This window comes from Natator depressus, chromosome 1, assembly GCF_965152275.1.
Source record: "Natator depressus isolate rNatDep1 chromosome 1, rNatDep2.hap1, whole genome shotgun sequence".
Classification (NCBI taxonomy): Eukaryota; Metazoa; Chordata; order Testudines; family Cheloniidae; genus Natator; species Natator depressus.
The window spans coordinates 283,251,265-283,274,201 of record NC_134234.1 but is presented as its reverse complement, the minus strand read 5'-3'; the positions used below and the strand labels follow the sequence as shown (position 1 = coordinate 283,274,201).

Below are 22,937 nucleotides of genomic sequence, written 5' to 3'. Positions count from 1 at the left end.
TAAGTAAAAATAGTGTGATCTCAAAAAAGAAAATTTTGCCTTAGCTGCACCTCGCAGAGCTGCACCTTGCAAAGGAAATTAAAACCAATAGTGAAAGGTTCTTTAGTCATATAAATAAAAAGAAAACAAGGAAAGAAGTGGACTGCAGAACACTGAGGACAGGGTAGAGATTAAAAATAATCTAGGTATGGCCCAACATTTAAACAAATACTATGCCTCGGGTTTTAATAAGGGTAATCAGGAGCTTAGCAACAGTGGCAGGTTGGGTAATGGATACAGGAATATGGAAAAAGAAATTGCCACATCTGAAGTGGAAGTCAAACGCAGACAGTTTAATGGGAGAAAACTGAGGGACCATCGAAGAATACCGAAATAATTTCATGTGGCAGTTCCAAATCCAACAGCAAGGATTTTTAATGAATCTGTAAATTTGGTGGGGGTACTGTGACGGAGTAGGGCGGATTGACCTGGGGATGTTGTGTGGGAGTTTTACTGGGACTGTCTGCATTGGTGATGGGGATATCAGGTGTGACTGCACTTGAAGGAGGATACCTGAGCATGTAACCTGAGCCCAGGAGGGGGGCTGGGGCCAGGTAACATCTTTGCTCAGGAAACTGGACAAAGGCTGGAGGAGGAGCCGGGGGGAGGCTGGGCGAGACTGGGCGAGACGGCTAGAGGGGGTTTCAGTTTGGAGCTAACTGGGGAAATGGAGGGAGGCCCAGATGTGGCTCTGGGCTCCCTACCCCCCAAGACAGACCTGACTGAGGGGTCCTGTTCTCTATACCTACAAGCTCTGTTTTAGACTGTGTTCCTGTCGTCTAGTAAACCTTCTGTTTTACTGGCCGGCTGAGAGTCATGGTGAATCACAGGAAGTGGGAGGTGCAGGGCCCTGACTCCCCCACACTCCGTGACAGGTACCCTCTGACTGGAGGATTGCAAGTATAGTACCTATATTTAAGAAAGGGGGGGGGGGAAGTGATCTGGGAAACTACAGGCCCGTTAGTTTGACATCGATTGTATGCAAGGTCTTAGGACAAATTTTGAAAGAGTAATTAAAGACATAAACAGTAACTGGGATAAAATACAACATGGTTGTATAAAAGGTAGTCAGTTAAACCTGATCTCTTTCTTTGAGAAAACAACTGATTTTTCTAAACAAAGGAAATGCAGTACATCTAATTTGCCTGGATTTCAATAAAGCATTACTGATATATTTGATATAGTTCCACATGGGAAATTATCAGTTAAAAGGGAGAAATGAGGATTAATAGAATGGAAAGATGGGCAAGGAACTGGTTAAAGGGAAGATTACAGCAGGTCATGCTGAAAGGTAAACTGTCAGGCTCTCTTGAGACCCATCTTATTTAACATTTTCATTAATGACCTTGGCACAAAATGTGGGCATGTGGTAGTAATATCTATAGAAGACACAAAGTTGTGAGATATTGCCAATTCAGAGGAGGACTGGAATATCATACAAGAAGATTTAGACTAAAAACTGGAATAATATAAATGGGATGAAATTTAATAATGCAAAGTGCAAGGTCATGCACTTATGGACTAACAGTAGGAGGTTTTTCTATAAGATGGGGATTTATCAGTTGGAAACCATATAGGAGGAGAAAGAGCTGGGTGTATTGGTCAATCACAGGATGATTATGAGCCATCAGCAAGTTCAGGCTTGGAATTAGATGAAGGTTTCTAACCATCAGAGGAGTGAAGTTCTGGAACAGCCCTCCAAAGGGAGTACTAGGGGCAAAAAACTAGCTTGTTTCCAGACTGAGCTTGGTAAATTTCTATGACATATGGCCTATCTGTGTCTGGTGTTAACAAATATCTCCAACGGCCAGCTATGAGACACTAGATGGGGAGGGCTCAGAGTTACTACAGAAAATTCTTTTGCAGGTTTCCAGCTAGTGGGTCTTGCCCACATGCTCAGGGTCTAGCTAACTGCCGCATTTGAGGTCAGGAAGGAATTTTCTTCCAGCTCCATAGGTACTGACTCCATGGGTGCTCCAGCCTTGGAGCACCACAGAAAAAAACTAGTAGATGCTTAGCACCCACTGTCAGCAAGCACACCCCTCCTTCCACAGCGCTTCCTGTCTGCCAATAAACTCCTCCTCCTCCCTCCCAGAATCTCCTGCCTGCCGTGATCAGCTCTTCCGCAGTGTGCAGGAGGCTCTGGGGTGGGGAGCGAGGACAAGTGGGGATGGGGCATACTCAGAGGAGCGGGGGTGGGGACTTGGGGGAAGGGGTCAGGTAGGGCAGGGCCTAGGGTAGAACAGGGGGTTAAGCACCCCCCAGGCCCAGAGGAAGCCAGTGCCTGTGTCCGTGACCAGGTCAGATTGGCAGAGATCCTAGGGTTTTTTCCATCTTCCTCTGCAACATGGGGCACAGATCATTTGATGGCTTGAACTAGAGGAAATGGTGGATTCTCTGTAACTTGAAGTCCTTAAAGCAAGAATTGAGGACTTCAGTAACACAGCCAGGCATTATGGGCCTGCAGCAAGTGTAACACCAACAGACCTTGGTTGGCAGCAGGCAGGATTGAACCTGGGACCTCTGGAGCTAAATGCATGAGTCTCTACTGCATGAGCTAAAGTCACATGGCTGTTAGCTAAGGCTGTAGCAGACTCATTAATCTCTAAGTGGTCTCAGTGCCACTAGAGGGGACAGAATACCACACCCAGCAGCAGCAGGGGTGGCAGGTTTGTATAATTTTTGGTGGTACCCAGAATGGGTCCAAGTTCTGCCTTCCTCCCTCCACCTCTGGGAGGGAGTTTGGGTGCAGGACGGGGAGCGGTAAGGCTCTGGGAGGGAGTTTAAGTGTGAGCTCTGGGCTGGGGTGCAGGAGGCGGGCTCTGGGAGGAAACTAGGGTGCAGGATCTGGGCTGGGGCGTGGGAGAGGGTGAGGGGTGCAGCGCTTACCTTCAGGCGGCTCCCGAAAGCAACTCACACCCCCCTCTGGCAGCAACTCCTAGGTGGTGGGCCAGAGGGGTCTCCATGTGCCGCTGCCCGCAGGCACCATCCCCGCTGCTCCCATTGGCCGCAGCTCGGGGCGGGGACAGCACACGGAGACACACACCTCTCCTGCCCCCAGGGGCTGCAGGGACATGCCAGCCACTTCTGGAAGCGAAATGGGGGGGGGGGGGAGCCGCCTTAGCCCTGTTGCACTGCCGGTGGTGGCGGTGGGGGCCCCAGGCCCTTTTAAATTGCCCAGGAGCGGCAGGCAGGGCCAGGGGGGATACTCCCAGAGTGGCAGGCCAGGCTGGGGAAGGGACCTGGCCCCAAACTTTGGTTAAGCTGGGCCCCCTGCTCTCACATTGGTGCAGCACAGGCACCATGGACCCATAGAACTCGCCGCCCCTGCCCCGCTGTGTAGTGTGCACTTTACCTTTGACTCTTTTTTGTGTATGTCTATACTGCAATTAAAAACCCATGGCTGGCTCATGCAGGCTTGGGCTAAGGGACTGTTTAATTGCAGTGTTTGGGCTGGCACTAAAGCTCTAGGATCCTGTGAGATGGGAGAGTCCTAGAACTCTGGATAAAGCCAGAGCTGGAACCTCCCTACACCAGTAGTTCTCAACCTTTCCAGCCTACTGTACCCCTTTCAGGAGCCTGATTCGTCTTGCATACTCTTAAGTTTCACCTCACTTAAAATGTACTTGCACTGCTTGAAGATGGTATAGTGCTCACAAAAGCTTTTTTCATTTTAAGCTGGCAAGTCTGGAACTCAAAGCTTTCTTTGAAAAATCCACTGGCTTATCCGCATACAGAGGTTGGTTTGTCTTCAGACGTCATTGCAAATGTGCCAGCTTCAAACTGTTGTTTGACAGCGTTTTTTTGCAAAGGAAACACAAAGCTTGAAGTGGATTGCTATTTGTAGACATGAATCCAAAGGCAATAGATTCCTTGCAGAAGCGACAATATTTTTCCCCCGTCATTTTCAATTTCTTACTATTTTCAGTCGCCACTACCACTGCTTCCAGCTTGTTTTAAAAAATTCTATCCATTTTTACATTGCAACTGCATACACTCCATGACAACTTCAATCTCATTAATGTGCTTGCCTGCATAAGTAAATGACATAGAACATGTCTAATACAGTGCGTATACATGTTACGTTACCATATAATATAGTATATAGAGCAGCATAAACAAGTCATTCTATGAAATTTTAGTTTGTACGGACTTCGCTAGTGCTTTTTATGTAGCCTGTTGCAAAACTAGGCAAATACCTAGATGAGTTGACATACTCCCTAGAAGACCTCTGCATACCTCGAGGATATCCCTGATTGAGAACCACTGCTCTACGCCACACTTAAAACAGCCCTGAAGCTAGCTGATGGTGTCTACTGCACTGCAGACATACCCATCGTTTCTGTTTTCATCATTCCTCCTTTTTCATCTTCTTTTATTAATTATATTGCTCCCTCTTTATAATTTTCTATACATCAACAGTTAAAAAAGAACATGAAGATACATTTGTAGAGTGTTTGAAGACTATAAAACAACATCTAAACACAACAGAAACCAACTTCTTGGCACCCAGTCACAAGTAATAAAAAAAGCAAATTAAAACCCTTGTGCCTCATCTTTTCAAACTTGCAAAATCAGGAAGTTTCTACAAGGAAACTGCTGGTGGCCCTTCTCGGGAACGGGCCTGGCAACGCACTTCTCTGGTGCCCAGCAGAAAACAAGTACTTGTGGCACCTTAGAGACTAACCAATTTATTTGAGCATAAGCTTTCGTGAGCTACAGCTCACGTCATCGGATGCATACTGTGGAAAACAGCAGCTGACACACACAGAATTCCTAGTTCTTCCTCCCAGGCCGCTGAGCTGTTTTCTTTAGCAATTTCTTTGAGGCATGGGCTGCGCCTTTTACACCATCAAAGCCACTGTCAGCTCTTAACGCGCCGCGAGGATCAGAGTCTCCGGGGGCGGCTGCTGCATGAGCTGACCCAGCAGACACTCGCACAGCCCAAGCGCCTCACTGCGTTTTGCACTGCGAGTCAGGCTGCGCCAGCAGGGCAGTGACACGCCGGCTCTTGGAGCCTGCCCGAGCCCAGGTGGGGCGCGACGGCTGCGGCGGGCAGGCTCAGCCCCGCGCGACGGCCGCGGCACGGGAGTTCAGGGTTACGTAGGAATATGTAAATGAGCTCAGGCAGGCCGCACTTGGGATAAACCGTTGGCGTGAGAGCGAGGCTCCAGCTACCCAAACGCGTGCTCCCAACGAGCGGCTCCTCCCGCCCCTCATGAGGCCAGGGCGCTCCCCGCCAGAGACACCCCCGGCCCCTTCCCAGGACCACACCCCCTCCCTGGCCCCGGAAGTAGTTGTGGGGCTTGCCCCGGAAGTTGTCCCGGGCAGAGTCCGGCCCAGAGCGAGGCCCTGCTGCTGCCGCTATCGAGAGTTGCAGTTGTTCCTGGGGCTGTGAAAGGACCCAGCGCCGCGGTCTCCCAGCCCCCGGCTGCTCGGCCCGGTCCCGCCCCTGCCGGTTTCCCGGCCAGTCCTGGGCTCATGGAGAATGTAAGTGCTGGGTAGGGCCCGGCTCCGCGCCCGGTGCCTTCCCCCGAGTGTCGGCAGCCGGCTTCTGGGGGCGGGGGGCGCAGCGTCCTGGGGCCCGGCTCTGCTCGGTTCTGCTCTGCTCTTCCTGGCGGTGACTCGTGCCAGCGGGAGCGTCCTGGGCTGCGGGAGCCGCTGCTCCCTATTGGCCCTGCTCTGGGCTTCCCTTGGGGAGAGACGTGCCGCTGGGAGGGGGGGCCGGGCTGGGGACGTGTTTCTGTCAGTGGGGGGAGGGGGCGCTGCTGGGACCTGCCACCGTGCTTGGGGGCCTGGGCGTGGGGTTGGCAAGTCGCTGATGCGAGCGTAGGGCTGGAGACCATCGCCGTGTAGGGCTCAGGTGAGGGGTTGGGTTTGGTTTGCGGGGGGGCTAACCTGCCGTTGCGTGTGTTGCCAGTGGGGATAGAGTGTGTGGGGGGGAGAGGTGAGAAATGACTGTGAAAACAAAGGTGAGCCCTTCAAGCTGTCTTGACTGAGGGCTTACTGGAGGCAGCTCCTGAACGTTGTAGGTCCATGAGCTTGCTGACCATTCACCAGCTGATTTGCCTGCTGGGTCAGCCTTATCCTGTGTGTCCTGTCAAGGTTCCCTCTGTAGCTTTAACTGCTTCTATAATGTGCGTTTTAGGACTAGTATATTTGCTGTTGCATGCCCCTGATTGTGGTGTATTAACGCCCAGTAGTCCTGGAACTTTAAAGGTGCTATTCCTGACTCTCAAAACTAATTCTGAGTTTGGCTACATTGATGAGTTAGTACCAAAATAGCAGAAGTGTCTGATATATGTGGGTGGGGAGGGGAGAGGATTCTGAAAATTTACCCAAAAATGATCCTATGTGAGTGAAAATATATTAGATGTTATACTTAACAGAATATATTTCAAGTAGAAAATTCCCTTTTTGTAATCTCCTGCTAGGATTAGTTTGGTGGGGATTGGCCTCAGAAAGTTAAACGGTGCAAATGGTGCCTCACATTCTGGTTAATTATAGTGGACCACCAGGTCTGCTATAGCTAAGGTTTAGACCAGCTTTTTGTTTAAATCAGTTCTCTGACAGTTTTGCAACTTTGTAAGTGCTATGTCTGCAATACTGAGCTTTAACATCTTGAATATTTTTTTAGCTAATTTTAATCTTCCTTTCATTGGCAATTCATAGAAAGCAATGATCATATTCAGGTATCACTTAAAATTTTATTTGACACTTAGTCATAGAATGATATACCTTTCAATTGCGGTGCATGTAAATAATAGAAGTCAGGCTTAATATTGGGAAGAGTTTTGTATTTGTCATTTTCTCCAGTGTAACCACAATATTTTGTATTAGTATTTTTTTCTGATGATTTCATTTCCTAATGACACTTGTAAATATACTCCTCTAAAACTACTTAACTCTTTTGTCTGAACACTAATATGTAAGTGACATCTAGCATAATGTGCATATAGTTTTTCTGAATAACTTATTTTGGTCTTAAACAGTCTTAAAGTATTCGTAGCCATTCTACATTAAAATACCACTTTTATGATCTGATAACTATGTTGTCATTTTTTTCTTTTTGGGAGATGAGCTGTATACATTATTGCATGTTTTTGTGGTGCATTTGCGATGCTCTGGTATTAAGACATGTGGGTTCAGATCCAGTAAATGCCCTGTATTCCTACTGAAGTCAGCAAGAATTCTGCAAGTTGACTCTGGGTATTTTCCTTGGTTAAATACTGCACTGAAAACATACAGTGCTTTATAAATGTATTTGCTGGGTTTTTTTGTTTAAAAGGAAATGTTTATATTGGAATAAATTTACCAGTCCAATGCTAATATTCATAAATTTAGTTCCCTTCCTTATTTGACTCTAATTTGGATGTCGCGCCTTACCTAACAACCCCTTAGTTCATATGATTGTGTCAATAAAAAATGAAAATGCTTATTGAAATAATATTCCTGCAAATATATATGTAGCTAAACGTCTTTCCGTGATTTTTGCTTACTTTCATGCTTGTTTATTTTAAACACAAGTTGGTCAATTTGGTTGTTTAAGATTATACTGCAGTTTTTCTGTGGACCATCTCTTTGTAAGGTCGTCAAGACTTCAGATTTGAAATGAGTGTGGTGGAAAGAAGTTTAATTTAATGTTACCTGAAAATGTGGTGAAATTATGTATGCTCAGAGTAGCAAGGCTAATCTGCTCATTAGAGGACAACCTGATCCTTCCCAGGGTCATCCCCCTGCAGAGCTGCCCGCAAGCACTACTTTGAGACTAAAAGTAATTCAGCACTCAGACTGATAAGTGACAAATAACAGAGTCATCTGACTTAGGTAGGTGGGGAGAGGATTTTCAAGATGTACCAAAAAGTAACCCTGTATGTACACAAGTATGAAAAGACATACCTAACTGAAATATATTTATAGTGGCAAATTCCCCCTGTTTGTTTGTTAAGTAGTCTATAAATAGTTCTAGCTTGTTTTGACTTACTATGTTCAACTACTTCATTTCTTTGTCTTCACAGGTACTCTACCACTGATTCATGTTTGCCATTTTGCGATCTTTTAACATTAAAAATAACTCAAAAATAAATAAGTGCTGATCCTGTCTGTTGCCAATCATTTTTGTCAGGAAAAATAAAACATTTGACACTTTATACTAACACAAATGTTAATATACATTATCTGTCCTGCAAACACTTTTACATATGTGTTTAATTTTACACTGTAGTTCCTTTGAAGTCAGTCAGGCTATTCGGGTACGTAAAATTAAGCATGTAAATTTGCAGGATTTTGTCTGCTTGAATTCATATGATTATACATGTCTATTCTGTGTTCTGTACTGTTGTTAGTGCTCAGTCAGTGAACTACCTGGAAATTGTACCCTCCTAAATCTAATGTTCTAAAAATAATAGTTACTTTTTGTAACATAATTTAATCTTGCTGTATAGATTCTTTATTCTTATTCAGTACTCTTAGAGACTTCCTGGTAGTTCCAAACTAATTATGAATGCAATTACATCCATTTCACTGTGTGTCCTATTTAGAACCTGTTGAAATCAGTTCATTCCCATTGACTGCAGTGAGCAATGGATCAGGCCTTATAGTTTAAAGAATGCAGCTCATAAGAAAGATAGTGGATGAAATTAATGCCTGATTAGAAGGGCCAGTTAACAGGGCACTTCCTAAGGCAACATTTAAATCCCATATAACTTTAATTTGGAGTTGAAGTGGGCATAAATGGTGCACAGGGCCTTGTGTGGATGTTGGGCACATTAAAAAACTGCAGCCAGTTTGAGCTATGACTCTTTGGATCTCTCAGTTAGGGGTATAATTGTTAACTCAACACTTACGCTGCTGCTGTTTTGCATTTTATTCAACATGGAGAGTGAAACTAAAACAGTGAAGTTGATCAATTTGTAGATTTCATTTTCTGGGTTTTGCACACCAGCAGCTGTTCTTAAGTTTCCAAAAATTTAGGACAACACTTAAACTTTTTTCAATTTAAAGTTTATTTTTTAACTTACTAAAATAATGAATAGAGCTCTATTTGTGTTAAGTTTTGATAAACTTTTTAGCAACCTTATACTGAAAAATACTACAGCTCTTTAGTTCCAGGGTGTCAAACTCATTTGGCTCAGAGGCCTGAATTGCAAGTTAAATTATTGTTCATGGTCTGGGGTATAAATAGAGGACTTCAGACTCCTCTTGATCCAGAGCAGTCTGACATTGATGTCACTAGGAGCTTTGCAGTGAGATCAAGGGAAGGATATGGCCTTTGTGTAGTAACTAAACTTAGATATTCTTCATTTAGTACCTTATTGTCATATTTAGCAACATTCAGTGGGAAAAATATGCCCCCCTTTTAGAGCCACTGTTATTTCTGCCCTCTGTTTTTTTTCCCAGTCTCCTTTCTCTCTCTCTCTCCATCTTCCCTGTGTGTTTACTCTGTTTTTCCCTCTGCATTTTCTTACCTGAAGCAACTCCCAGTTCCCACCTCCTTGTAAGCTTAATTCCCACACCCCCTTCCCCATTCTATCCATGAAAATGATCAGCTGAAGATAGTTGGTGTTAACACTGAAATGTTGTTGCTGGATTTTTAGATCTGAGACACCAGGCTCCCCTCCATGAGATTAATAGGAAGAAGGGGAGTTCATTCTCCTCAGTCACTGTTTCCACCTGTCTGCAGACTCAGGCACCTGGCATTACAGCAGTTTAGCTAAGTTCACATTTACAAACTTTTTTTTAACCATTAGGGTTAGGAACTTATTTAAAGAAGAAAAAGAGAGCTGAAATTCTACACAGTCTGAACGTGTCGTGTGGGAAATATAAATACATCAAGCAGAGCATATCCAGCCCATGGGCAGTATGTTTGACGCACCAGCTATAATCAGTTTAACTGAGAAACTCTTGGTGGTGAGGTTAGAAGGGACAAATCTGTTGAATATGTGCATGTTCTTAAGGGCATGAAGAATCACAACATCCCTACCCCCTAAATTAATAAGAGGCTTCAGTATAAGTTGAACTTTTCAGTGTGTTGCTACATTCGTTATTTTCTATGTATTTACATTAGTGTGGTTTAATATTTTGGAAGTGATCATTCATAATGCAAATAGGTTCCTGAAACAATGACTTAGTTTAGCATTTATGGCAGATGCAGCAGTGAATTAAAACGTCTACCAAGGAAATGGTAAGACTATACAATGTGGTAAAGGGTGTGTGTGCTCGCTCTCTTGCTCTCACGCTCTCTCTCAGTAAAATTGATCATATTGACATCTTCAAAATAATTGAAATGTTTTTCTGTGTATGTGAAAGAGTTAAGGTGATAAACGATTATCAACGATGGTCAAATTTCTTGGTGTAGACAGAGGTTAATATTCTGATTGTGTGGAAGTTGAAATACAGCAGTTTCCACTATAAAAATGTTTAAGGGGGATGGATTTTAAATTTTCTGTTAATAGACTTTTTCTGTAGTAATCCGTGTATCCAAACTCATTCTCTTTATACTTGGATCTGTGATGTATTCTCTGGTATACCACCATCTTCATTGCTTCTAGCTGAGTTGCAAAACAAAAGTTTCTAGTTGTCATGGTTGGGAAGAAGAGTTTGAAAATATGAATGCTAATGACTCAAAAACCAAAGGGTAAATAAAAAGAACCCCACATTTTATTAATTTTTTTTTTTTAAATCTCATGATTTGTTTGCGGGCGTGGCTCATGATTTTGGTGTGGTTGGCCTTGGCAATATTCTGCACACTGCTTGGTGAGGACAGAGTGGTGCTCCCGCATTGTTGTGACCAGCTGCTGCCTTTCTGTCCAGGACTTCTGTTACCTGGACAATTTGTTTTGCTTTTACCTAAATCCATGAGCATGGTTCAACGGTTGGAGCAGAGAATTGGGTGTCAAGACTGGCTTCTGTTCCCATATGTCACTGAGTTGCTTTGTGTCATTGGACTGTCCCTTAAACATTTCTGTGCCTGATTCCCAATCTGCAAAATAGAGGTAGGACCCATCTTTATAGAACCTTGAGAGCGTTTGTGTCACTAGAAGTGGTGGTGGCATTGCAAAATATTGTAGCTTCAGCACTAGTGTTGCCTGTAATTTGGAGTAGATTTTTGGTTAGAGTCTGAAGTTGCATTAATTTTCCTTTCCATTTACCCAAATAGCAGTGTGCATTTAAGTTAGGGATGCCTGGTTTGTGTGGAAACAGTCCTATTACAGTACACTTCTGAATCAAGATCTCAAGTACATTTTTAGGTTTTTTTTCTACCTTCTCTTTCACACTACTGTAAGTGAATTAGTTTGTTGGATGTAAACTTCATTTTTTAAGCTTATGTTCAATAGGCATTTGGCTTTCTTTCAGGTATTCAGATTTCCTTCTGTGTATATTTGACTTCGTGACTCTTGTTCAGGAAAATGTGTGCTTCAGAACTACTACTTTTTTGAAATATCTATCTATAATAAAAGCCAAGTACTATACGGCATTTGGCATATTTGTAATACTGCAGGTTTTTTGGATGACTACTCAAATTCAAGAGGGGTTTGATCATCACATTTTTAGTTCTAAGAGAAGACCTTTTTTCCTTGACTCCTCTCCGTTGGTTTTTCTTCATGGTGGTATTGGTACTGGCAGAGCTGAGATGCTGCTGCAGTCATTCATATAGCAGATGACGGTTAGTGTAAACCACTGATCCATTACTGTGTGCTGGCTCAATGGTGAAAAGTTGCTGTAATTTCCTGCCTCTCTTTCAAACAGAAAATGGACCCTCTATCCTGGTATGCTGGAAGCTGGAATTCTGTCGTTTGCAACAGTTAATCAAAGTTTTTTAACTTGTCTTCAGAGCTGTAATTTAAATCATTTTGCCTTGCTGATAATTCTGATGATTACTGTGGTGTGGCCCAACAAACTATTATGTCACACCACAGACTTATTTGCCGAATTGCTTATCCTTGATTGATCCTATAACTGCTAACATTATTTTTCAAGGAAGTTGGTCTGTAAACACTTTGGGGGAGAGGCCATGCCTTCCAACATGTTTGTACAGCATCTATCACAATGTCGTCCCATTCTGGGTGGAGACATTTCAGCATTACTGCTATACGATTACTAATAATGATCATAATTAATTGCTTAAACATTTGGATGATTGTACTTAAATGTTAAAATATGGATGTCAATCAATATAATACTAGTTAAGAACCTGACAATTGTACTTTCATCTTCATGCTTAATCTAGTTGACAACATATCCTTAATTTTACAAGTATTCCTAGTATGGAATGGCTTTATTTTACTTTTTGTGTGGTAGAACAAGAGTTCTAGAGGAAATCTTGAGTGTGATGGAGAGTTGGCTGTTTTTGCTGTGTCTTTAGAAACTAGTGACACCTTTGCCCCACATGGAGACATTGAAGCAATAATTTTAGAGGATCTCCCACTATACTTCACAGAAATGCAAACTACAGTTTTATATATAAACTGTTTCAAGTGAAGAATGAATGATCTAGTGTTTGCTGTATTCCAGTTCAGTACAAATGCATCGTACGCTGAGCTTACTTGAAGTGACAGCAATAGTTCTTTATTTAGTTGCAGAGCAGAGCAAAACAGAGCTGACTGTACAGCAGTTGTCTTTCAGACATGTCTAAATTTTTCAGTCTATTTATGACTATCAACAAACACTTTGTACATAGTTTTGCCACGCATTGAATGCTTCTATTTTCCTTTAATTTAGCTTAAAACTAGTAATGGAATTCCTGAGGTTTTGAAAGGAATAGTTCTTGGCAAGCCTACAGTTTTGAAACCAAAGGCAAATTAAGATACCAAGCAACACGGAGGACTAGGATAGGACTACTTCAGAGAAGAATGTTAAAATTCTTCTGATATTTTAGAGACAGGTCTTTCATATAAAAAAAAAAAGACTTCTCTTCTTTTAAATAAGTGTTTAAAATTGCAAATGTAAATGTTATAAAAATTGTTTTTTAAAAAGAAAAACAAAATAAATCCTCTAGCTGTACTCAGTGTCACTTAAATGTTAGGGCTTTTCAGCCAAGCATTAACGCTACAGAGTATTTCACACATTTGAGGTTTTTTCTCTGATGGACTGTATTAAATATTTCAAATTGATTTGCAGATGTAATTATTTCCTTAAACTATAGTATGATATTGCTTTTAAATTACAGCAAAAATGGTAACTGAAAAACAAATCTAATCCTCCTCGGTAGTAAGAACTGTACAACTATCAGAGGGGTAGCTGTGTTAGTCTGGATCCACAAAAACAACGAGGAGTCGGTGGCACCTTAAAGACTAACAGATTTATTTGGGTATAAGCTTTTGTGGGTAAAAAACCCGCTTCTTCAGATGTATTGAGTGAAAATTACAGATGCAGGCATAAATATACTGACACATGAAGAGAAGAGAGTTACCTTACAAGTGGAGAACCAGTGTTGACAGGCCAATTCAATCAGGGTGGATGTGCAAAAAGAAAAGGAGTACTTGTGGCACCTTAGAGACTAACCAATTTATTTGAGCATGAGCTTTCATGAGCTACAGCTCACTTCATCGGATGTGGTCCACTCCCAATAACTGAGGAGGAGGTGTCAATACCAAGAGAGGGAAAATTGCTTTTGTAGTGAACCAACCACTCCCAGTCCCTATTTAAGCCCAAATTAATGGTGTTAAATTTGCAAATGAATTGTAGTTCTGCAGTTTCCCTTTAAAGTGTCTTTGTGAAGTTTTTGTTGTTGAAGGATGGGTACTTTTAAATCTGTTTAATGTCCAGGGAGATCAAAGTGTTCTACTGGCTTTTGTACGTTACCATTCCTGATGTCTGATTTGTGTCCATTTATTCTTTTACGTAGAGACTGTCCATTTTGACCAATGTACATGGCAAAGGGGCATTGCTGGCACATGATGGCATATATAACATTAGTAGATGTGTAGGTGAATGAGCCTCTGATGGTGTGGCTCATGTGGTTGGGTCCTCTGATGGTGTCACTAGAGTAGATATGGGAACAGAGTAGGCAACAGGGTTTATTATAGGGATTGGTTCTTGGGTTAGTGTTTCTGTGGTGTGTAGTTGCTGGTGAGTATTTGCTTCAGGTTGGGGGGGGCTGTCTGTAAGCAAGGATTGGCTTGCCTCCCAAGGTCTGTGAGAGTTAGGGATCGTTTTCCAGGATAGGTTGTAGATTGATGATGCGCTGGAGAGGTTTTAGCTGAGGGCTGTACGTGATGGCCGGTGGTGTTCTATTGTTTTCCTTGTTGGGCCTGTCCTGTAGTAGGTGACTTCTGGGTACCTGTCTTGCTCTGTCAATCTGTTTCCTCACTTCCCCAGGTGGATATTGTACAGTTATCAAGCATTCTTAAAACTACAACTATTAACCAGTGCAATACGCCAGTCCAGAATTTATTTAAAACAGTTAAAATGCACTCCTACTCTTTAAAGTGTAGGTCCAGGCGCCCTATCAGTGGGTGAGAGACACCTGACTGCCCCTCTACACATCACTTTATGTACCATTTCTATGAATCATTTACGCAGTACTCAGGCTTTTTTGGTGACTGCATCTTCTCAGACAGCTTCCACTCCTGATTTGTGTGCCACCATCCAGTCTTGTATCTCCTTCTCGATTTCTTGCAGTCATCTTAAGACTAGTGTGGCCTAAACTGGAGTCCTCTTCCTTTCCTGTCTCTGCTCATTTCCCTCACCATTCTCAATTACTTCTGACAAATACCACCATCCTCCCTGTCACTCAGGCCAATAACCTGGGAGTCGTCTTTGGTTACATCCTCTCCCTGGACCTGGACAAAAAACATGGATGTGCAAATACAGCTGCCTGTTTCTCCAGAATGTTTCCAAGATGAGTCCTTTCTTTTTCTCTTCACAGCTAAAGGTCTTGTTCAGGCCCTTATGTGACCTTAGGTGTCAGGGTAGCCCACACTGAAAATGCCAAAGGCAGGGCAGGCTGCAAAAAGGAGAGCAGATTCTCCCCAAACTGGTGGCTAACTAGTTAGTCACCAGTCAGTCACAAACTGAGCTCCTGATCCCTCATACTGGTTATCAAGAAGCTTAGAAAAAAAGAAATCGCACAGCCCCCTTTATTGCATTCCAGTCGCTGGCTCCCAATCAGCAGATAGGTCCAATAAAGTGAGAAGTTATTTAAAGCTCTAGACACTACAAAATGTTCTTCTGATCCCGAAGGGCCAGCCACACTACCAGTTCAAGACTAGTCTGGATCTTACCCAAAATACCACACTGCCAGCCGATCCTTTAGTATCTAAAACTAAAGGTTTTATTGTAAACAAAAAAAAGGAAGACGACAGTTGTTAAATAGTCAACACAATCAGATACATATATATGACTTCAGAGTCCATATTTCAGGTTCTTAGCAGCATTGGTGAGATTGCTGTTGTGTAAAGTCCCTTTGGAACACAGACCATCCAAACTTTGCACATCAGTCCTTTGTTCAAAGCTTCAGTTTGTAGGGAAGTTACTCCAAGGTGAGAAGCAGGTTTGAAGACAAAATGGAGAAGATGCAGCTGCCTTTTTATATTCTTTGGTATGTGGCTTGTACATCATCTGTCTCAAACATAAGCTCTCAGCATGTGGAAATGCACTTGGAGTCCTCCCCCCGCCCCGTCCATAGGCATGTCCCTACATGTTCTGCAGACTCATAGGTGTAGCCACAGCTTCTCTCAGTGGGTTCATTGTACAGCTGATTGCCCTTGATGGGCCATTAAACAGGCTGGATAGTGCTGATGCCAATCTGTTTTGGTGTGTCACCTAGATCCACAGCACATATTTGAGATATCAATATATTACATGCATTTAAACTCGTGATACAAAGATGATACATATAAATAAGCTTATTTAGCAAATCATAACTTTTCCACTGATACCTTACATAGCACCTCTTGCAAGATTTATTGCGGTCACCCATATTCCATATAGCGTCACACCTTGACTACTGTAAGTGCCTCTTCCCCAGCCTTCTTGACATCCATATTGCTGCAGTCCACACAGAAGAGGTTAAGAATCACTTCTGTAGTTGCTAGGTCCTCCTTGTGTACTGCATCAAGTTAGAGCCCTTTTTCCTTACCATGAAAACACTGTTTAATTCTTATCCTCCCTCCTTCTCTGCCCTTGTCCTTTTGTGCATAAACCTAACCCCACTCCTCTGCCGTTGATTTCACTCACCACCCTATATGTCTGTTTCCTTTCCTTCCATGCCACATTTTATACCTTCAGAATAGGGACTATCACTTAATATGTGTTGCACAGCACCTGTCAAAGTGGAGCCCTGATCTTAGTTGGAGGACTGTTAAATATTAATAATTAAAATATATCTATGCTTATGCACAACAAAAAGACCAAGTTGTTGTCCTAGCTATCTCTCAACCAAGGGTAGGTCAACATAGCTATGGTGCTCAGGAGTGTGGATTTTTCATGTCCCTGAGTGGGGTAGTTATATTGACCAGACCTCATGGTGTTCAGTCTGCCTGTGTTTATAAAGCACCGAATCCTGAAACCTGCAATGGGCCGCCACCTTGCCTCCTTAAACTGATAAGGATGCAGGCAAACTATGCACCTCCGATTATAGACACACATCTGGTCTCTGTCTTGTGAGTGCAAATTATTCCTACTATTAGGTGCGTCCTACAGTCTTATGCACATAACTAACCTGCCTGAAAAAGTGTGTTGGGTGAGTCTTCCAAACCTGGTTTCCTTTCCTAGTGATTCAAAGTGCTTTTAAGCTGGGGGAGCTCATTGGTGACACTATGACAATGCCATACAATAAAGGTTTTGTGGGAGGGGAAGATGACTTTTTATAACCATAAGTAAATGGTTGCGAACAGTGATTTCTTGCATGTGGTTGGTCTCTGAAACACTTTTGAGCCCAGGGTATATGGTCTGGTGAAAAAAGTAATACAGTAGGTTTCATCCCTAATCTGCTGACCTAGGTGAAAATGATCTAAATATTTGTCTAAAACTTGAAAAAAAATCTATATTGAACAGGTTGTCCTTAAAATGGTCTTACTGCAGAATTAATGAGGGAAACACATTTTTTGAAATTGGGAAGGCCAAGTAGGTATTTTGGTCACAATGTTGCCAACTCTCATGATTTCATTACAAGTCTTATAATATTTGGTGTTTCTTCTTAAAGCCCTGAGCTCTCGGAGTTAAATGATTATGTTTAACTCTTTCTTTCTCTTTCTCTTTCTCTTTCTCTTTCTTTTTTTTTTTTTTTTTAAAGTTCCTAGACCTCACATTTGTGGAGAAAAGCTTAAACATGAACATTAAAGGCTCAAAAAGTAAAAGGTAAATAAAAACATCAGAATATTTTTTTAAAGTTTTAAATCCATTCCAATTACTGTAAAGAGTTTGAGGCCTGAATGTTTGCGGTTCACTGACGGTGAAAAGATGAATTTATTGTTAAGCTGTCAGTTGAAACATAGTTACAGTTTCTAAACTCATTTTAAAAGCAGTTTGGCTCCTTCTACAGTAGGAGGTCAAACTGTTAGAAACAAGACCTACTTTTAAATCAAATTTAAAATCTGTTAAAGGCCCTCTGTTAGGGGTATAAACAAGATAGACAAATGCTACAAAAGTTACTCCAGCAGTAGCTTTTGAAGATGTCCTCTTGTTGCCTCTTTCTTCAGGAATTGTCATTTTGTTGACATTCAGATTGGTTGGGGCCTAGATTCATTAAACATCTGACAAACTTTACCTATAATATCTACCTTTTTATAACTTGTAAAATTTTAGAACTTAAAGGGACAGATCCTGATCTGCTGTTTTGGCCCAAAGTGTTTGCCTTTTGGGTGCTTAAAACCTTTAATCAATTAGGATAGCACTCAATATCTCAGCTTTTATTGTGCAGCATTTAGGCTAGTCATTGGTTTGGGAGTTTCCAGATAATAAATTGCAAAACTATATAAGACATTGGTCATTTGAGTATTAATTTTCTTTTTATACACAAAACATGACCAAAAAAATCTAACTGGGTTAATATGGTAAACTGGATGGTCCTCATCACCCTACACGATACTCATATTGGTACAATGGATTATAGTTAAAACAAGTAATTATTCTTTAACCTCTGCTCTAAATTTTTAAAAAGTATTTAATAAGGCATGGTTGGTCTGAGAGGATGCCAGCTTTTAGTGTGTTCTGGGATCTTGCCGTTATAACTGACTGCCGTTTTTCTTCATTCACTGTGGGGTTTCTTTTTTTTTAAGAAGTTCTGATATCCCAGTTCCTGATTTCTCCCCTGCCCCCCTGAAGTTGGAGTTTGTGGGACAGATAAATACTACATGAGCCTTATTAGTTAATGAGGAGAGCTGAGTTATAGACACTTCAGATATTAAATAAGATAGTTTAATTTTAATCTTAAACTGGAATTTTAAAGTAGCGATGTTTACGTCTAGGTAGGTGGTTGTTTAGGGTATTTATGGGTCCCACTTCTGGAATGGGTTGAAGCATTGCCCAACTCTGTACCAGACCTGTATGGCATAGATAACCTGATCTTGGCAGATAGTTAGTTAGTATTATGCAGTTAAGGAAAGGAGTTGCATTAAAAATGGGGATTGACAAGGACAGGACAGATTTATGCTAATAAATGGAGTGACATTAACCAGCTTGTTATGCCTTCTGTATGTTGTAATATAAAGTGCTTTTCTGTTAATTATATAAGGTGAATGGATGAAATGGAACCCTAGAGATCAACTGGCTTCTATACTGATTTAAAGTCAGAATAGGATTGAGTGTAATACTTTTCTGAAATGTTAAATCCTAGGCATAAGTTATTAAAATTCGAATGAATGCAACAGTGTATGTATAAAGCAAGTAGTTATATTCTTCAGTAAGAATGTCTTCTGCTTTATGAAAATTCTGAAAGTTATTTTTGTTCCATTTGCTATATCTTTAGGTGCCGCAATGTTTGACAACCATATACAGTTGCATTGTTCCTTTCTTAAAATAACAGTCAACATTTTATTCCAAAACCTGTACTCTGTTCTTCATGCCAGAAAATCTAGAATGGATGTTCACGTTTTTACTTGCAGTCTCAAATATTCTACATAAAAGCTTGTGGCTTTTTTTAGACAGATACTTTATTCTAGTTATGAAAGGTAATTGTCTTTATGTAGATTTATATCTAAAATTATGGTTTTGTAAAAAGAGGCAATTTGCTACAATTTAGATGACAAATTATCTTCTGCTTTCTTGATAATGCTGATAGATTAATGATTGTATACTTTTTTCTGTAAAACAGATTTTCAGCTTTCTCTGTTTCATCATATGGGTGCATTCAGGTTTAAATAAATTCAGCTCCTCCATTACTAGCGTATACAAATGCTAGTCATTCAAAATGTCAAAATTTGGATGTAACCCAGGAGCTGAAAAGAATGTAACCTTTCATGTATTGAGAGATATTAAGCCTTCCTGGGGGGAGGGATAAGTGAGATACTGTATTTATGAGGTTATTTAAACAGTTAGGCCTTAGAGTTGTTGTGTGCCAAATGTCTTTCTGAAGTGTATGGCATACTGTACCAATTAAAGAAATGTAACTGCAGAGTCCTTCAGTATTCTTGACTTTTTAAGATTAATCATGGAACCACAGCAGAATACTTTGAAAGAATGATGGAACACTAAAAACTAGCAATTTATGGTGAAAAGTTGGAGTATTTCTGTGTCTCTGCCACTAACAGTAAACATTCTGGGCTGTCGGTTGGAGTGCTTTGAGAATGAACGTTTTTTTACTTACCACTACAAATGTTTGGTATTAATCAACTCCAGCACCAAACAAAGCATTAGTGGATTTTTCAGTCAGACTACCTTCCATGAATGTTCTACTTGAGGTAGCTAGTCAGGTATGAAACTTCAAATTGTAAAGTGACCATGTTTAACATTGTGGCATTTAGGAAGATTATAATAATGGAAGGAATGAGAAGATGTCTTGTTTTGCTCATAAACCTATAGTTGCTGTAAATAAAACTGTAGCAAAGACTGTTAGTAAAAAGTATGGTGTTAAATTCTTTTACATCAAAGGAAGCCTGCTGCCAGGTGCCTCATAACTTAACCCTATTGACAAATGTAAATTAACTCTCTTCTTGCAAACTCTAATTCTGGATTGGTTGCTTTTTCCCAATCTAGATTGACAGGGAGCAGAGACTGGTAATCTCAGGAGTTTTGGTTCAATTTCAGTCCATTTTTCCAGTGCCTCAGGAGACAGTGGTACCACACTGCTGCCCCTTCACATTTAATTTCAGCATGAAGAGAAAAGCAGCATATTTAGTCTTGAGAAAAGAAGGCTGGTGTGGGGGGAAGTTGATAACACATTTCAAATAGGGCTGTTATAATGAGGATTGTAATTCACTGACCTCCATGTCCACTGAAGGTAGGACGGGAAGTAATGGGCTTAATCTGCTGCAAGAGAGAGTTAGGTTAGGTATTAGGAAAAACTTTCTAACTATAAAGGTAGTTAAATTCTGGAATAGGCTTCCAAGGGGGGTTGTGAAAATCTTTATAATTGGAAATTTTTTAGAACAAGGTGGGCAAACACCAGTCAGGGATGGTCTCTGTTTACTTGGTCCTCCTCAGTGCAGGGAGATGGGCTTCATGACTTCTCAAGGTCCCTTCCAGCCTTCCATTTCTATGATTCTATGATAAAATGGTCTCAATCTGAGTTTTCAGCAGAACAGTTTACAGTTCTGGCATTTGGGACTCTGCTTTTAGTGCAGGAGCCCAAGTTAGAACTGAACTTTGAGATTTCCTAGCTTCATGTTCAATTTCTTTTTGGTGCTACTACAAGATGAATCCCACTCATGCTTCCCCTAGATGAGTTTCTGTTTTTGGAAGTTAACCTTTTGTCCAGCACCCTTTAAACGTTAGCAGCTGTTCTATGAAAAGGGGTAAAAGAGAAAAGGTTTTTCAGATGCCATCCATTTAGTGATACGATAGGCAGCATCTCGATTAGATCTCCAGCTATAGCACTAGTTATTTCCTGGAACCTCAGTTTGGCTCAGAGGAAACTCTGAGAGCTGCCGTTTTAATTGCCTGGTTGTGTATATTAGGCTGCATCTTCCATAGAGAATTGAATGAGTGGGATATGTGGTACTATATGTACCATGGTAGCCCTGCCATTTTAGGTGCAGTTTTGTCCTGAATCTGCACTTTCACTTAATTACTCCATTGCAGTTGCATTGGTTTTTTGGGTACCTATGCCATAATTTCTGGCACAGGTCCCTGAAGCAGTGATCTGAGAGAGATTTTGAAAGGCTTTTAGGGAGTCGCGTAGAATTGAGGAAGATGTCAGCCTCCCATGATTCTAAGGAAACTTCTGTAATTTAATGGCCACTCTGTAACATTCACCTCTGCTAGTTGCACTGACAACCAGTCATAAACCAAAATGATCCAAGTGACTAAATTCAGGTGGGTCTGGACCTCCTAACTCCCTTGATGATCGGTCAGCAGCCATAGGCCAACTGACAGTAGTACACTAAATAGGAAGGTTGAAATGGGCTATAGATTGAAGCAGAACAAAATCTAATGCAGTTGAAGAAATCAGCCACTCCTTAAATAGTGCATAAATGAATTCCACAGTGTTTGCAGTATTAATTTGTACAGGGAAATGTCTTCTACCTAACTCATCCCCTGTGTAGTAGAATGTAGAAACTATACCACAGACCACTTTAGCAATTTGGGGTAAATGCACGTGTGGTAGGGTGGTGGGAGGGTTATTTTACACTATTCCTGCCCATCCAGACTGGCTCAATGCTGGTGGATGTTAGTATGGTGGAGGATTATTTGCTGATTAGTCTTGCTTGAAGAAAGTCTAAATCAAAATAGTGGTATGACTGCCTGTCTGCTGTTGGAAAATTTTACGTGAATGAATGGAGCCAGATCCTTAGCCTAGTGTAGACTGGCATAACTCCATTTACTTTAGTGGAGTGACAACAGTTTACACCAGCCCACGATCTTGTCCAGTTGGTGTTACAGGTGTGCTATAGGAACCAGTTGCTGATTGTTATGCTAAGTTTTTTTTAGGATAGACTCAGATTTAGGTTTCCTACTTGAAAAGTGACTCTTCTGTTAGTCCTATACTTACTTATAGAATGATAGTTAAGTACTTTATCGTATAGATTACAATTTATAGTTTTATCACTGGTAGGAGGACATGGCTTAACTTCTGGGAAGTTGGCTGTTTGAAACTCCCAAGATATTGCTCTTCAGAGTTTCAGCAGTCGTTCTACTGTAATACTGAAGGTAGTCATTTAGAATACTCTTAATTGCAGTATCTCGGTGCCTTTCAGAATTCCTATTAACTGAACCTTGATTTGTTGGTGTGGAAGAAGCAAATAGGTAGTGATGAGCAGCTTGTATGCTTTCTGTTTGTATGGAGCAGGGAGAATACAAATCATGATTTAAAAAACCAAAATTTTTATTTAAATTTTTTTTTAGTTTAAATTTGCTGGTTCTTTTCTTCCCATTATATTGTCTTAAATTGTTAACATGGATAGCCTGTTCTTGTTCCTTTAGTTTTCTAATGTTCAGATTTTACTTAGATATTTTTTCTACTAAAAGTTTCAAACTTAAAATGTTCATCTATGCTGAAAAAGATGAATCCAGAAATTCAACCCCCGTCTTCCAAAATATTGAACCATCACAATTCAGGAAAGCCAAAATGCATTGATCAGGCTACACTCCTGCATCAGGGTTTGCAGTTTGAAGTCAATTAAATTTGTGCTCCTAAATCACTTAAGTGATTTTGAAAATCCCACTAATGGGTACCTAAATATGAGTTCAGGGGCCTTGCTTTAGGCTCCCGTTTTTGTTAACTTTGGGTTATGCATATATAAATCATTGTACAGCAGATCTAAATAACTTGAGCAATTTTGATCTGAAGTGACAAAGAT

At 41.2% G+C, this 22,937-nt stretch overlaps 1 protein-coding gene across 2 annotated transcripts in view; it reads left to right on the top strand.

The window, feature by feature from the left end:
- The first annotated feature begins 5,386 nt into the window (after nt 1-5,386).
- Nucleotides 5,387-22,937, top strand: part of FRS2 (fibroblast growth factor receptor substrate 2) — a 79,504-nt gene continuing 61,953 nt past the window's right edge. For both annotated transcript variants that reach the window (XM_074942066.1, XM_074942067.1), the window contains exon 1: nt 5,387-5,529. The gene's annotated coding sequence lies outside the window, so the exon portion shown is untranslated. The remainder of the gene's footprint in view (nt 5,530-22,937) is intronic.